Here is a 12,005-nt window from a genome sequence, read left to right on the forward strand (position 1 = left end):
CGTTCCCCAAAGAAAAACCAGACAAAAGCACTATTGTTCAAGAATCTTAAGTCTTTAAAGATCAAAGAATCACTTACTCCAATATTTTACTTGGCAGGAATCTGGTTGGAGATAAAACCAGGTCTCAGTCACTTCTGCATGGCTTTATAAGGAGTCATTTAGGTGTATGATATTTCTGAGGTCAAAGAGTGTTGGGTTTGATATTTTCAAGGCTAATAGTCTCTTAGTGTCTTGTCTAGGTTTCATTTGGATGCAGTGCAAAGCTGTGGATTTCAGCGTGTTAGTCCCTAATATGTCATCTGACTATTAGGATCACACAGCTGTGGCTTGGGTGGTTTAGCACCTTTCTGAGCTAACTGGTGATCTCTGGAAAATTTCAGGAAAATCCAATCTGGACCCTTGCTCAAGTCCTAATTATATTTAATTTAAAAAGATTTTCAAATATTTTGGTGTAAAATTAAAAAGGAAAAAAAACATTTTAAATGTGTGGATTGAGAAATGCTTGTAATTTACATTCAGGGCACTTCCAGGTATTAATAGGTGAAATATAAACAGGATTAAAAATAAACAATGTTACTGAAATATAGATTGCTTTCATTCCAATTTGTGTGGAAAATTTTGAGGGGCAATATTAAGGAGAGGGGGTCTAAAAATTATGGGACAGTAGTGGCCACTAAGAATTTGTACCACTTTTGGAGTTAGTTACTTCACATCCCTGAAATTATTGTATTTGTAAGTTTAGGATAATAGTAGTAGCTAAATTTTAATGAATGGCTATCATGAGTAAGGCATTGTTATAAACTATTTCACACACATTTAATGATTTAATCCTCATGAAATCATTATTGTGCTAAGCTCTCCCTGCTCCTTCCTAATGAGGAAATTTCATTACTATGGGGCTTAGAGTATTTGCCCAAAGTAACTCTCTGAGTCAGGAAAGCTGCAGTGTACTCAGAAGGCCTAGCTCCAGACCCTGTGCTCTGAGACAGTGTACCCTATGTGATCACTGAGACTAAGAAATTGAATAAAATGGGGCTGCTTGAGCATTCTTATGTTAGGTGCATCCCATGAATATTAACCCTGCAACAAAAAATATTTTACAGCTCTCAAACCCAAAATTAGTTTTGGATGTAAACATTTAGAATTTTGTTCACTGAACTTTTTTATATTTCCAGCGACATATTTATATTCTAAGCAATTAAATGGTACTTTGTCAGTTCCCTTCATCTCTGGAAAGCATTTTTTTTTGCAATGCATTGAAGCACCCAGTTTTTTGTCTGCTGGAGTATTTCAAACAGTTTTTCTTAATTTATTTTAAAAAATTCCACTTATCTTTCAGATACAGAAATCTTTCATGCTTTAAATCATTTTCTAACAATAAACCTAAAGGTTTTTATATTAGTTTTAGAAATCCATTTGTTAACAGTAATTAGTAGTTGTGAAGCCTTTGAACATGGTAAAGAAAGCATAGTTCCAGTTTTTGGAAAGATTCTCACTTCTGTAATTTTCCTAATGCTTTTTATTCTACAGGTATTTAAATCCAGGTTTATAGTTTATCTACCTTCAAGCCACATAATACAAATTCTGTGTGCACTGCTCATGATAGATATTTGTATAAATGTCACACTGCTTGTAAAATGACAAGAATTTCAGTTTATTTTGGCATTAGGTGACATATTAATCAAGGGACATACATACAAATGAGTTAAAGGAAAGCACTCTGCTGCCAAGTAGTTTGGAAAATGATCATGCTGAACATTGTTGGCATTTTTATGACCTATAAATGCTATATGGAACCTTACCAAAAACATACCTAGGTCAGCAGCAGCAAAGATTAACTAGTGGCTACTTAAACTACTGGCAAAATGAATCATATTAAAGCTTCAGAAGTATAAATCACTATTTCCTGATACAGATAGATTACATGATTATTGCAAGCCATGACATATGAGAATGCAATATCATTCATTAAATACTGAATAAAATACACTGCAATTTGTATTTACTGCAAATTATTATCTTTGATATGTATTCTTTCTGTAACTAGTAGAAAAAATGTTTATAGCAAAAACCCTGATTGCTCAAGCAAGATAAAAATAAACACTTTTCAGAGAAGTGGAGATTTTAATCATTAAAAATTATTTAATTAGTACATCCTTCCAGAAGTTGGTATCCTGTAAAATGCAATACTTGCTAATGCTTTTTGACTCTTCTTGTCAAAACTTTAGAGACTTTGAAGGAAATATTTATAGGAGAACACTGAATTGGGAAATGAAGTGGGCTGTTTTCCCTCAGTTGAAAAACTTCTTCTTCATATTTGCTTTATACCTGGAGTGTAAGCTGTATTCTGAGAGTCACATCAGATTCCTTAGTTACCTTGAGGTCTTCAGCTTCAGTAAATAATCTAAAAGGAAGAGTGGAGAAATGTTTTTGCCTGCTCCATCTCCACAGACCTTCTCTTTTCTGTAATTGTCTCTAATTTTTCTTTTTTTAAATGGTCTGTAGGGTGATGCTTGGACTCTATTTCCACATCCATCTGAACTTGGTGGATTGACCCCCATGTATAGGTTCTTGATACATTAGAACTAGTCTTGATTTAGGGAGTGATGTCATAGTGGATAGAAATATATTAATAAGATATTGTACTTAAAGAGTTACATGCTTCAAGTTAAAATATTATTGTGGATCTGGTCTAATTATGGTGACCTAATTTTCTGGAATTTGAAATATTCCCAATTTCCATTCTTATTAGGACTATAACTGCAAGGGAAGGTCTTCTCTTCCTTTTCTGTCTAGGTTGTAAACTCTTAAGAATTTACTACTACAGGTATTTGTACTGTACCCAAGGGGAAATAATAGCCAGAAATTACCAAGCTTTGTACATTCCTCTACCTATGTCCACAACTGACTTATTATTTCCCAGGTCTTCTCCTCTAGGTGGGTCAGTGAAATTAGTTCCAGTCAATGGAATTTAAACAAAAATAACGTGTCATCCTCAGCTTGAGGCAATTATCAACAGATATCTAACTTTCAGGAGCTCATGATGCCTCCACCTAAGCCTCTGCTTCCACGAGTTCTTGTTTCTCCCTTGTTCTCTGTCTCCTCTTGCTGAATGTTTCCACACTTATGATAGAAACATATGGTGAAGAAAGCTGAAGTTGTGACCTTATTTCACTGATGTATGGTATGTTAAAACTCTGGAACTTTGAGTCTCCTTTTTTTTTTTTTTTATCGGTTCCAGGGATCGAACTCACGACCACACACTTGCAAAGCAGGTGCTTAGTGAGTCTCCTTTTTTAAAAGTAGTTCATTCACTTTAACTTCTTTGTTTCAGAACTGGCCTCAGCATTTAGGTGAAAAGTTGAAGAACAATGATACTGGATGTTGGAAATCCACAATTTGTATGATGTACTAGCAACACATATGATACAATTGTAACCTGCCACATTGGGTAGAAGAGCACATGACTTCTCAGGTGACCAATCTAGAGGATATAAATTCAAGGAACAAAACTGTTAGTGAATGTTAACAATTTGGGATTGTCATAGATAAAGGTGACCACTGGGAAGATATGAATGGAAATAGAACCCAGAAGAATGGTCTCACTTTCTCTCTTTTTTCTTTTCTTTTCTTTTTTTGAGACTGGGTTGCACTATGCAGTTCAGGCTGGCCTTTAACTCACTTCATAGCCCAGGCTGGTCTCAACCTTGCAGCAGTCCTCCTGCCTCAGCCTGCCAAGTGCTGGGATTACAGGCATGCACCCACCACACCTGGCTGAATGGTCCCTTGAGTAGTTGGAAAACTGACTATTTCTCTCTTAAATAATATGAAATACAATTTGATTGCAAATGTAAGCAAAATTGAGCAAAATTAGTCTGTTTTAGAATAATACTTTAATATCACTAAATATAGATTAAGTCCAACAATATTTTTATATTTTAAAAAGCAGTTTTCCTAGTTAAGCTTAATCCCTCAGCAAATCTACGATAAAATCTGGAGTGGTTTGTTGTCATTCTGACAGATAAATATATCAAACTTGAGAAACATACCTGTGAAAAGACTTTAGTTATATTTGCTACATATCATACTAATTGGAAACAAGTTAGAAACTTGAGAAAAATTATAAACCAGGCAGAAAACTGTTTGAGTAATACCTAAGCAACTTCAGTCTTTAATGAGCAGAAAGTGGCTTCCCAAAGCTTTTTCTCTTCTGGAGAGTTTATAATTTCCAAAAGTAATTTTTAATGGTTATGAAAGATTTGCACAGGGAAGAACCACCTTGTCCAGCCTAAGAAAACCAGGGACTGAAGGAATAGTGAATATATGATGTTTTTTTCAAAGAACAAAATCAGATTTACAAGCTTTACCTCATGGGATTTCAGAATTGCTGAGAACTACACATGACATTGTGTTTTCCATTCTTCTGCCTGTGAAGCAGGAAGGTTTGTTGCAGTTACACTATCCCGGTCCCACCGTTGTGTGGTCGGTGTTAGACACAGAGATTTCCTCATTTAGCTAATTAGTCACCAGACCATGAGAAATCATATGAGGCAATTTGAAAATTACTTTGCACCATTAAGAGATCCTAAGTTTTCAACTCAATGTAGTAGGTTTTACTTTTGGGTAGAGACATTATTTTGAGTGGATTTTTGGGTCCTTTATAGGAGATGAGAATAAATAGAATTCTTCCACAAAGAAGTATAGTGGAGCTAGTGGTGCATTCACCAAAACCGTGTCTTTTTCCTGTGCGGCATAATGATGGTCTGATTTCCCTATCCAACTCTAGTTAGAAAAGACCGTGTGGATTCTAATGAATATAATATAGGCAGAAGTGTTACACACTCGTGTAGCTTCTAGGTCTAGTCCATAAAAGTCACCCATGAACGATCATTTGCTCTTTACCTGTTTGAGACTCCTTGGAACTTAGGATTTTAAGTTGGTGGTGTCATAAAAAACGAATGAGCCACATTCGTGAAGCAAAGCCTCCCAATCCCGACACAGTTTTATCAGATAATAGTATGAATGACCAGTAAGCTTTTACTGAGTTGAGACTGAAAATTTAAATTGTTTTCCACCTGGAAGTCATCTTACTTTGACTGGTACATCCTGTGTTTACAACTTTTATTTTTTACAGAGACAGTTGTTCTTACACTTATTTCATGTTTTTAAAATCCTTTTATCTTTCTCATCTATTTGATTTATGCTTAATCAGTATGATAATTCATTCCGGTTTCCTAATATTGATCTCATAAATTACTGACTTAAATACTTGTTTATTTGTTGTTATTATTTGCTGGTTTGTTTACAGTGAAAGCATTTAAATATATTAATTTTACTCTGAGTACATTTTACTTTGGTTCTCTGAATATGGTTGAGGCCTCATTCCATAAATTTTGAAGTATTATTTTTATCTTGTCATGTTTTCTTTGTCATCATCTCTAAAGGCCCCCTAGTGTAGCCCATTACTTCCTCTTTGATACAACAGTTTGTAGGAAATGGCTTCACATTTTTATGTGGTTACTTACACTGGTTTTAAATAGTTTCTGTTATGCTTTATTTGTTTATTTCCGCCACCCCCCAAATCTCATTAATAATGGATGAACCCAAATCTAGCGTTTGTGATTGGTTCCTTGTCTAGCGCTCGGATTGGTGCTGTGAGTATTTCACCCGCCCCGGGGTGGATCCCGGATGTGGTGTAACTGCCGGAAGAAGGCCTGTCACTCTCCGTTGGCGGTTGGAACCTGCCGTTTGTAACTGCCATGCTACCTTGCCTTGCAGCCAGTTGAGTATGGATTGAAACCTCCAAATTGTAAGAAATAAACCTTTTCTTCCTTCATTTTGGGTGTCAGGTATATTATCTCAACAGCGAGAAAAAGTAAATGAGACACTGTCCTTTTCCTTATGGTTGAGCATTTGTGGATTCATTTCTTAACTTTTCTGAACTTCTTTTATATACCTTATAGGGTTTCTGGTGATATTAAATGAGAAATTTCAGGCAAAGCAATGCCTTGCTAGATGTTAGTAACAGTAAATATTAGTGAATGCCATTAAATTGGTTTTGTTGTGATGTTATGCTAACCTCTCAAAATTGTAACTGCCTGTGGAGGGATACAGTGTACTTTTGCAGTTGGTTTTACTTTTTCTGAACAATAGGAACAATAACGAGGCTGCAGTACCTTGATTCTAATTTAAGAACAATAGGGTCACTCATTTATGTGACCAAATGTCTTTTCAAGTTCCTCTGAATATCTATTGGTGTGTAATAAACATCTTAAAATTTAGTGCCTTACAACAAAATCTGTTTTGCCTGCAAATCTGTGATATGGATAAAGTCAGGGTAGCTTATCTGTGCCGTACTGGACTTGAGCAGGACTTCTCAAAGTATGAGATCTGGAATTATGAGCGGTCTGGCTCATTTTTATGTTTAGTTGCTAATGCTAGCTATTGGTTTAAACCCAACTGAGACTGTTGGCCAAAACACCTCCTAGTGTCCTATCTGTGTTGCTTGGGTGTCCTCACAGCATGGTGACCGAGTTCCAAGGTTAAAGTTGAGAAACAAAAAACCAAATGGAGAGGGTACTAACTTTTCTAATTTAGTCGTGGAAGCCACACATTGACTTTTTCTATAGCTTATTCGTTAACAGGACATAATTGAGGAGACTCATATTCAAAGGAATGGGTAAAAGGCTTCATTCCTTAATGAAGGAGTGTTAATGAATCATTGTTAAATTCACATTGATAGGACCGGATGTATTGCAGTGAACATCATTGGAAATTGTATCTGTCATTCTTGGGTTTCTTTTTTGCTGATTGTAATTTTTATTTCTATCCTCTACCTTATTATGGAGTGAAATTTTCTCAACTTCTGATACGAGGAATGGCTATGTGTCTTTATGCTTGTTATCATTTGTTTTGTTCTGAATTGGCTTGGACATTTTAGTGGAAATATTGAAGCCAGATATTACACACTTACTTAGAGATGATTTAAGTTACTTTGAAATTGTTTCCAAATGCTAAAACACAAACCTCATCAAGAAACATCATCAAATCCACTTGGATAGGTTTTCATTTGGTCAAATATGTTAAATACCCTTTCTTGTGGATAATTTCTTCCCCATTTTAATTTTGCAATGTATCATCATTTGTTTGTGGCTCTTTTAAAGATGGTATTATCTTGGCCTCCTGTTGGGAATGTAGTTAAGATTAGAATGGCAATCTGTGTTTAGAGAGGCCAATTCTAAATCAACTTTTAAAATATTAGTAGAATTGGCAAGATGAATCATGGACCAATGGCGTTACTAAAAGCCAAAAATTGGGAATAGTAGATGAAGTTCTGAGATTCACTTCAGCTGTTCATTTCATCATAGCTTGAAGTTACACTGCCTGCAATTTTTAATGCGTGCTTTAACTTTTGGTGTAGACTGATTCACCCCCTTGAGAAAAAGGGAACATTAAGAGCAACTGAAAGAAGCAAAATATTACTTACTAAATTTATTAAAATCTAAGTGACATCACAAGATGAGTTGGCAGAGCCCTAATCAGTAATAAACCCTAGAGCATCTGTAACACTGTAAGGAAAGCACAATAAAAAAGCACAAGGTTAAATCTGAATTTGCTAGTATTAATCATTAGAATTTATTGAATGTTTAATATGGAATGGGCACTATGCTAAACATCTTATGTTAATCGTTGCATGTGATTTTTTCAAACAATTGATTTAAATAAGTATTATTTAAACATATAGAAACCAAGACTCAAAAAGTTAAACAGTGCATTCAGATTTACAAAGCTAAGTGATGGAGCAAGGTTACAAACTGTGGTTGATTGTTTCATAATGAAGAAATTCTCCAAGGTTTTTCAAACATGAAGTAATCATATGTGTTTCATTTATCTTGTGGGGCACTTTTAGAGCAGGGAAGACTTCACCGGATCAGTGATGTGTATTATGAGCCATCACTTACAGAAATTTACCAGGACTTTGATTTTAGGGACTCTCAAACTCGATATGTGTGTTTTCCCTTGTATTTCTGATGATTTTTCTAATATGTTTTCCCTTGTATTTCTGATGATTTCTCTAAAAGTTATTATAATAATGTTTCTCTGGGAAAACAACATTAATGCTTATTATTGTGAAATAACCAGTATGGAGAATTCAGTGGTATGCATCCCACTGTGTCCTTTAAGACATTAAAATCCAGGCTTTGAGAGTGGTGCAAACACTTCCTGGGTCCAAGTACTGGCTGTTATGTGGACAGCATTCTTAGTGTTCCTATAAATTCATGCATACTTATTTCTAGTCTTAGGGATGGAAGCCAAGTTAGTTCATCCACTGTTTTTCCTTGTCCTGAAAATTCTGAAATCTATACATTGCTTGCCTAATACCTTTCTGATTTTAGAAAAAGAAAGAAATCATGAACTTTTCTTTAGTGATCTTTTCTTTGTTTCATAAAACAACTGTTTTTGCTAGTTGCCTTTTCCCCACTCTATAAAATGTGAATATCCTTGCCTTTGAGGGTCGGTTCTTGTCTCATTTGGTAATTTTTTTCTGATGCTTTTAGTACATTCTCTCAGGATAAGTATAACTAGTTCTGGACTTATTTAATTATAACTTTGTGTACTTGTATCTAATATTCAACTTTAAACTTTCATTTTAGTTCTGAACTGGGTAATAGCAAATGAATGCTAACCATTGAAAACCCAGCGAAAGGATAGGTAAAATATTCTTAGTGTATAGTCTCTTGTGACTTAAACTACTTCTTATAGGCCTGGAAATTTTGGAAAACTCACTAACCACCTTATATCTGTAAGATTAGTAAGACTTTTATTCCCTTATTTTATCCTTCATTCCTTTTGGAGGTCAGACCTCTTGTCCATGGTCTCGAAATTAGAGTCTTCCTACTGTAATGACAAACACGTTCCTGCTATTTCAAGTAGTGACTCAGGATGGATTTTATTACAGCATGGCATTTATGCTTCAGAAAATTCTGAGGCCAGAATTTCACTTCAGTCACTGCAGCAATCTTGTCTCTAAGGAAAATGCAAACTGAGTCCTAAATACATAACTCTCAACCTGAGCTCTTGGAACATCGTCCATTTGGAAGCTAGAGGGTGCCTTTTGTATTTAGGAATATCAAAGAAATTCTTATTGGCTCATCTACAAGCTCTCCTGAAAATCTTGAGCATTCTAACTACCCTAGCAGAAGTCAGCAGGAATCTGGAAGGCAGCAGCTATTGAACTTCTGAACTCAGAAGCAGCATCTATTTTCTTACTTCTGTTTGTTGACTCCTCTTTGATCTCATCTTAGTAGAAAGATAATACCCTAACATTTTAGCATATTTAAAATAAACTGCTTCAACAATCCTCCAGGAAGCTCAGCTTAACTTTAGCCTTTTCCCAATCTCTAAAGCTCTTTACTTAGGTGTGTATATTCACCTTCATGAAAATTGTCTATTAAATAATTTTCCCTAATAGAGAGTTTATTTTTCTGAATACACTCTAGGCAGGATGTTTAGATTTCATTTGATCACAGGAATGTGAACCTTTCTTCTAATATTGTGATTGTCTTTGAAAGCCTCTTAATAAAACTCAAGGACCAAATGGAGTGAAAATCCAGTTTATAGTCATGGTGCTGGCAGGGACAATGGTGGTGCTAAAGGCTGCTGGAAGTCCCCAGGGCTGTCATAATTCAGATAAGATCTCCAATTCGACTTGCAGTGATCTCAAAATGAGAAAATAATAGAAAATAAGATAAAGAATTGAAAGATGATTATCTTATATTTCTAGTTTTTAACAAACCATAACAATGTAGCACACAGTGAATGATATGTATTTTTAAACAAATATATTATTGTTGTTAGTAAATTAATTGATATTTATTTTAAAATGCCAGTCCTGTAATTATCTTAATATATCAAAATATGTTGCATTTTCATTTTTTAAACATTACACAACATTTTTAAACATTAAAAATCTAATCACAATAATGGATAATAATATTACATTTCCAAAACTTATTTTTTCTCCTTTCTTCCTTCCAAATATTATCCAGATTTTCTTTTGACTCTATTCATCTTTTACCTGTGCACTCTGCCTTCTATCCAGGAATGGTCCAGTTGTTCTGAACCAGTCAGCATATTTTATTTTGTGGCCACAATCACTGGTTCACGCATGCAGTATGAATCCTGAAGTCCAACTTAATGGAGTTGAAGGACTTTTCTTGAACAGCTCTTAGATGTCTTCTATTTAAATAGATCGAAAAAGGAAATGGGTGCCTAATACCAGGAGACCAGTGAATCCAAGGAGAGCTTTAGAGAACAGAACCCTACACACTAGGTCCTTACATTGTACGTTCCTAGTTCTACTCAATCTGAGGCCCAGAATATTTGGGAGTTTCCACATTTATGATCCGATGTTCTCTCCATGTTTCAAAGCAGGTATGGATTAAGTGCTCTGCAATTGAGCCCATAGGATTAAAGTTTTTCTCTAATCCTAGTAAAAAATCTGTTAATTTTGTGGTATTTGGAGATCTTCAAAATTTCAAAGTGGAAAAGGCATCTCTTGTCCTTGACATGCCCTGTTCCTGTGGATAATAGTTGCCTTCTGCACACTAGAGTTGTTCCCAGTTCTCAAGGAATAGTGTAGTGAGCTAAAGATAAATAAACAAACAAACCAGTGCTTCTCACTGGAGGTCGATTTTGCCTTCCTGGGGATGTTTGGAAAATCTGTCTTTGGTGGTTACAATTTTGAGCAAGGGCAGGGATACCACTAAATACCGGGCATTACATTCAACAACCTCATCCTACTGCGAACAAAAACTGCACAGCCCAGGGCTGTTTAGAGTGCTGCACTTGGAAACCTTGTCCTGCTGTAGAAAGTGATGAAAAAACTGGTGGGCTGGTGGTCTGGCTGTTCCCCTCTCTCATAATGCTCAACTGTTTATTTCATCTCTTTTCTGCGACCTGTAATGGCTGATACCCTAGGTATTTCCTATTTTTGAAATTAGCACAATATTTTTTTTTCTATGGTGCAATAGAATAAAAAGAATATTCTCTCAGTAGTGGGGATTATGTTTTTGTTATTTTCCCATTTTCAAAGTAAGTTTCTAACTACTTCAATGGATATGAGGCATTATTTACTTTTTGTTTTTTCGATAGATTCAATGTGTAAGATCAAGATCTAGTAGTAGAAATGGGGCAAGCATGCAGATGACTTTTGGTTTTTTTTGAGACACACTCTATTTTTGTATTGCAGGCTGGCCTTGAACCTACTGTGTAACCTGGATTGGCAGTGATTCTTCTTTTTCAGCCTCCTGCAGCACCCTCCTGCTCTGCTAACCAAATTACTTGAGCACAAGGAAATACTCATCATTTTCGGTGACTATCACCTGAATGCTATGGAAATCCACATGAGAGAAGATAAACTCATGATGAAGGCATAATTTGTAGTTTACTTACTCCTGGAGTAAACACTGCTCTATAAATATGACTACTCCAGAGGGCCACACCTGCTTATCACTGTCCTTGGGTGGCATCTCTAGAACAACAGACACTAGTGTTTCAGGAGCATATTAACAGGTGCCTGGCTGCCTGCTTTAATCTTTCACCTTCCCTGTGCAAAGATAGCAAAGAGAAAACGCAGCTCAATGAGGCTGAAGGGGCATGAAATTGTGTTAAGCAGCACTCAAGACAATGACTGAATTTGCTATTTTAAAGTAAGTGATTAAGCACCTCTTTTTTTTTTTTTAATTTTGAAATTGTAATGTTCCTGTGCTGTTAAGTGTAAAGGTGACTGCTCCATAGAGGGATCTCAGTGGTTTGTACTTGATAGCTAATCAGGTTGATTCATTCAGTGAGGTGGCCAGCAAGCTCCTCATAAAGCACCATTGAGTTTTCACCTCCCTAAGATAAACACTACACATTATTATCTTTCTGGTTTTTGAAGGAAAGAAAGTTGTCATGCAGACTTTTTAAGAGAAAATTATAAAGAAACAATGAGGTTTTATATG

At 35.5% G+C, this 12,005-nt stretch overlaps 1 long non-coding RNA gene across 1 annotated transcript in view; it reads left to right on the forward strand.

Moving 5' to 3' along the window:
* Positions 1-12,005, forward strand: part of LOC134470469 (uncharacterized) — a 183,385-nt gene that overhangs the window by 105,140 nt on the left and 66,240 nt on the right. The window contains exon 3 of the long non-coding RNA XR_010039385.1: positions 11,252-11,711. This is a non-coding gene — a long non-coding RNA (uncharacterized LOC134470469). The remainder of the gene's footprint in view (positions 1-11,251; positions 11,712-12,005) is intronic.

This window comes from Cavia porcellus, unplaced genomic scaffold, assembly GCF_034190915.1.
Source record: "Cavia porcellus strain 051 isolate PalLab524CR breed Dunkin Hartley unplaced genomic scaffold, mCavPor4.1 scaffold_15, whole genome shotgun sequence".
Taxonomy (NCBI): Eukaryota; Metazoa; Chordata; class Mammalia; order Rodentia; family Caviidae; genus Cavia; species Cavia porcellus.